The sequence below is a fragment of the Dermochelys coriacea genome, chromosome 2, assembly GCF_009764565.3.
Source record: "Dermochelys coriacea isolate rDerCor1 chromosome 2, rDerCor1.pri.v4, whole genome shotgun sequence".
NCBI lineage: Eukaryota > Metazoa > Chordata > Testudines > Dermochelyidae > Dermochelys > Dermochelys coriacea.
In genome coordinates, this window is record NC_050069.1 from 68273075 (window position 1) to 68278964 (window position 5890).

Here is a 5890-nt window from a genome sequence, read left to right on the forward strand (position 1 = left end):
TAGAAGCCTCTCATTTTGGTCTTCAGCTGGCTCAAGAGATGGCCTCTCCACCCCAAAGAGATGCCTGAAATAAACTGGAACAAAGGACTGTAACTACAGGGGTGTGAGTGATTGTGGGACCCACGCCATAAACTACAATGTTAGTCTGAAAACAATTGGGCCCAGACTAGGAAGGAGTCTACTCTGTGAAAGAAGCTTATTGGAACATCTCTGAGGGTGAGATTTACCTGTATTCAGTTTCCTAATATATTAGGCTTAGACTTGCGTGTTCTGTTTTATTTTGCTCGGTAACTTACTGTATTCTCTCTGTTATTACTTGAAACCACATAAATCCTACTTTTTATACTTAATAAAATCACTTTTGTTTATTAATTAACCCAGAGTAAGTAATTAATACCTGGGGGAGCAAACATTATAGAGAGTGGACAATTTATGAGTTTACCCTGTATAAGCTTTATACAGAATAAAACAGATTTATTCAGGGTTTAGGCTCCCAGAAAGACTGAATACTGGGTGCTGGGAAAGTCCCTGTTAACCGAGAAGCCCCTGGGCTAAGTAAATCTTAGTTTCTGTAACTGCAGGGGTGCGTTGCCCAACATCTTGGTCTGTGCTGGAGCCAACTGGTGTGTCTAGCTCAGCAAGACGGGAGAGGCGGGAAGCCTTTACTGGCAGGGTGGTTTGTTCTCAGTGGTATCCCAGCACATCTAGTGACAGTCTTGAGGGAGTTTCTGTGACCCAACCCATCAGAATGAGTTTTCAAATGATACCTTACAAGGCATACCTTGTACAGAGATTATAATAATAGGGTCCAGGGTGTGACTACAAGGTTGTAACCTGTCACACCCCCTCTCTTGATTAAATCCGTCAACACTGAGGCCTATGTTAGAAGCATCATCTTTCCAACCATAAGGAGTGAAGAATTTCTGTCCAACAAAATGGTTTCTTAGTGAGTTCGAGAGGGCCATTGTTGTGCAATGCAAAGCAAGCTCTTTATCCACCCTTAGTAATATACCTCCTGCCAGTGGAAAGCATAGTGGCTGTAATGTGCAATTGTGGGGGTGAAGAGATTTGAAGTTGGAGCAAATAGGGGCTTGTTCAGTGCTCGCTCCCTTTGCCAAACTAACAAAGGGCCCAGCTCTGCAAACACACATGAGTAGTGCCATTGCAGTCAACTGAACTATTTATGGGCATAGAGTTAAAAACATACATAATTGTTTGCAGGATCTGGCACAAAATTAGGAATGGGTATCTACAAAAATTTGTGGAGATACAGATTGTGTAGATATTCCAGATATACACACCCAGCACTTAAACACACTGTCCTCATTGTTAAATGGAACAGAATCTTCAAAGCTTCCACATTGTAAAACCCATCCAACTAATCCAAGAATTTCTAATAGCAAAATAGGAATTCTTTTACTTCCAGGTAAATTTATTTATGACAAAGAATCATTGCTCTGCTTCCAGAAATATGTTGGTGATGGAGTTATTAGTGAAGCAGATTATGAAAAAAAATCCCCTGTGACTGATGCATAATTACTGCACATAACTCAGCTGAGGAAGTTGCCATCCAGCAAGGAAATATAAATTGAGAATTGGCAGAAGGTATTAGAACCTGTCTCCATAAGATAACTGAGTGGAATTATTTTTGGGAGACTGAATCTTCAGTCTCCTTGCAAATAAAAGTGTCAGAAATAATTATCCAAACAGAAAAATCTGGCAACCACTAACTTCCTGTTTAGAGGATCTCTGTTTTATTGAACTGAAATTAGCCTAGTGCAAAATCTGTACATAACAATTGCTTTTAATTAATTAATCCCCTAATTATATGCACGTATGCATGGGCATAATTAATATATACATGCCCCATCTGTATTCAGAACAACAATGATTTTAAGACAATGCAATTATTTGCATTTTTAAATGACTCTGCTAAAATTATCAGCATTTCAAAGTTAATACAAATGTAAAGAACAATAAATGTTTTCTCTCTTGTATTTGTTGTATTCCAGTGACAATAAGTAGCTAGAAGAAAAATCTACTGTAAATAATTTTTATTAGGTTGAGTTTGACAGTATCCTATTTAACATTTTAATGGCTTCTTATAATTGGAACAGTCTTTTACAATAGAATAATGTGGTTTTTTTCTTGAGCAGTTTCCTTTCAGAGAACAGAGTTGGTTCACACTGATATCCTATCTAGTTTTAACTCTGGTTCTGGAAACCTTCACTCTCTTGGGTCACCAATGTGCCAAATATTCAGATGTGAATTCAGTAATAAAGTATTTCAAATGTCCTAGACTCTGATGTGCCCTTCTTCAGTGCTGAGCACTGATACTTACATGATGTGTACTGCTATCAAAATCTGTGAGGCTTATCATATGATTAAAATGCTTATAATCTGGCCCACAGAAATTAGAACTCAGCTAGATAACATGTAGTACGCCATCAAGGATAAAATCCTGGCCCCATTAAAATCAAAGGCTAAACTCCTGTTGACCTTAATAAAGCCAAGATTTTACCCCAATGTATTCCTTTCACAATGCAAGACTTTTCCCAACTGTATATTTTCCAATACTGTATTCCAACCTAATAATCAGAAATGGGGCTTTTACCACATCCCTTGGAAAGTTACACCACAGACTTATAGAATGAACCGCCATGTGGTCTGGCAGGATGCATTTTCTCTTTACTGTCAAACAGTTCCAAGATCTAAGTGAACATCTCTTTATGCCATGCTAAAACAATGCAAGTTCTCTGAAGACCACATCAAAGAATGGAAATAAATAGTCTGCAAGAATAAAGTACAGCCATTGTTTTTAATAAGAAAAATGACTATAGTAATATTCTAATTAGGAAAGCCAGAAGGATGAGTAGAGAGAATATTTGCTAATTAGAGAACATCTTCTAAAAATCTTTAGAAACACATTGTTATTCCAACCATAAATTTTGGATCCCTCATGCTACTGCAGCCTTAAAAGTACAATGCATTTCAGGTTACAGATATCTCACCTATTCATATTTTTCCTGCAGGATAAAATAATCCCATTGCAGCTAAAGCCATGTGAACAAAACAAAATATAAAAGCAGATTAAACTCAGCCTTCACTTCATGTTTTTGAATTTACCCAAAACTTGAGCCCGATGGCTTACAGAACTTTTAGTAAACCTGGACCAAAGTTTGGAGCAAATGTGGGATTAATTTATGATTTACATAGAAACCAGGATACAATTGTGGTTTTATATGATTTTGATCCAAAACCAGGCAAAACTTGTGGGTTTTGTCTGTGTATCACTGAATTTCAGTTCTGTTTTAACCCCAGACTGTTAGCAAACTCATCTGAAACTGCTCCCTCTCCTAAAAAAAAAAAAAACAAAAAAAACCCAAACCCTCCACTGAAAACAAAAACAACTGAGTTTAACACAGCTTTAGCTGCAGCATGGAGAATTGTTTCAGAACATTTAGAACAGTGTGACAGGGTATATCAAACCTGCACTGATCCAATTGGGGTTAACGGCACACTGTGGGCCAAAGAGGTCACGCCCCCTCACCCTTGCTGTGCATGCTCAACATGGAGATAGGATATAAACTGGAGTGGCCCAGCTCTGGGCCTGACTGCAGACAACCCAGAGAACCTCCAATGTATGCTAGATGCCACCAGTCGAGCTGCCGATTGGATGGGGCTCCACTTCAATGCAAAGAAGTGTGCATCTCTCCACATCGACGGCAGCAAAAGGGACTCGGTACAGGCGACAGGGTTCCAGATCCAGGGCGAGCCCATCATCCCCCTGGCAGAGGGGCAGGCATACTGGCACTTCGGCATGCTGACAGGTTTCCGTGTCCGGGAGACACCTGAGGACACCATCCAGGAGATCTTGCAGAATGCCGCCAAGATCGACTCCTCCCCGCTAGCACCGTGGCAGAAGATAAATGCCCTGAACACCTTCCTGATCCCCCGCATCTCTTTCGTCCTAAGGGGATCCTCCGTGGCGAAGGTACCCCTCAACAAGGCAGACAAGATCGTCCGGCAGCTGGTGAAGAAGTGGTTGTTCCTTCCCCAGAGAGCCAGCAACGAGCTGGTCTATATCACCCACAGGAATGGCAGTGCCAATGTCCCCCGCATGGGTGACCTGTATGACATCGCGGTGATCACCCACGCCTTCCACCTGCTGATGTGTCCCGACACCATGCTAAGGAACATCGCAGCAAACGCCCTCCATGATGCAACAAAGAAGCGGATCGGCAGAGCCCCCTCCAACCAAGACACCGCCAGATTCCTGAGCGGTTCTCTGGATGGCGAATTTGGACAGGACGGTGGCGACATCGCTTCAGCACTCGCAATGCCACGTGTCGCGTGGGGAAGCACATCAGCTGCCAGTGGGAGTGGTGCGAGGAACGCCAGGAGCTGGGAGTCCTGGTGCCGCAGATCAGGTCCAATGACAACACCATCGTCACCCCGAGTGCCAGGGACATGCTGGAGAGGACCCTGAAGGCGGCCATCCACTCGCTGTACATGGAAACCCTGAAGCGTAAACCAGACCAGGGTAAAGTCTTCGAACTGACCAGCAAGTGGGACGCCAGCAATGGGAACTGAGACAAGAGTTGCAGAAAGTGCGACCACCCCAATGAGACCCTACCCTACGTCCTGTGCAGCTGCAAGCCCCCTCCAGAGCCTGGCAGCTGTGCCACAATGCCATCCAGAACCACCTGGTAAAAGCCATCGCACCGTGCCTGGGGGAGGTTGCCGTGAATTCCACCATCCCCGGGACGGACAGCCAGTTGCGACCTGACGTGGTAGTCACCGACGAGGACCAGAAAAAGATCATCCTCATTGACATCATGGTCTCCTTCAAGAACAGGACCCCGGCCTTCCGTGAATCCCAAGCTCGTAAGCTGGAAAAATACGCCCCCCTGGCCAACACCCTGAGAGAGAAGGGCTACGAGGTGCAGATGGACGCCCTGATTGTCAGAGCCCTGGGCACTTGGGACTCCTGCAACGAGCGTGTGCTGCGGACCTGCGAGATCAGTCGATGGTACACATGGCTCATGCGGCGCCTCATGGTCTCGGACACAATCCGATGGTCCAGGGACATCTACATCGAACACATCACCAGCCACTGACAGTACCAGGAGGTGTGAGCTGGTACACATCGTGCATCAACTATGGGAAAGGGACTGAGAGACTTTTTTCATTGGACCATATGAACTGGAACCATAAACTCACTGAACATTAAATCCCGCTAAAAGAGGGTAGATCCGTCCTCATCATCGTATCCACTCATTATACTCCACACCTGAACATAGCCATTATATGGACAACATACCCCCATATCTCAATGTCTGTACTTTGACCCATTAAACTTTTACCCCCAATCGGGGAGATTGCAGATTATGTATTCCTTACACCACCCACTCCTAAACTGAATTTCGCACCCCTTGATAATCTGTACCTTATTCCCCGATAACCAGAAACTTCTATGCCTAAACTCTGTACCGTTTTCTTTTTACTTCAACATTATCTTAATAAAATTATTAAACATGAGAGAGAGGGAATTCATAATGTCACATGTAAGGTTAACACATGCATTTTATAATGATATTAATAACCAGTGTGTTAGTAGCTTTCATGATGCCTCACAAAGCATATTTTGTACGAATATTATTGCATTAGTATAGAGTGTGAATACAGGGGTGCCTGGGGTCACAATGACATCACATTGTGATACAACAACATAAACTGATTAAATGTCTTCATGCATTGATGCTACATCATGATGTCAAGACACCTGAAATTACGTAGAACTTTCCCCCTTGTTTTAGAGGATGTAAGATGCTATGCACATCAGGATGGTCCTGCCAGTCTCTGGACCTGTGGCATTCCTATTGCAAAT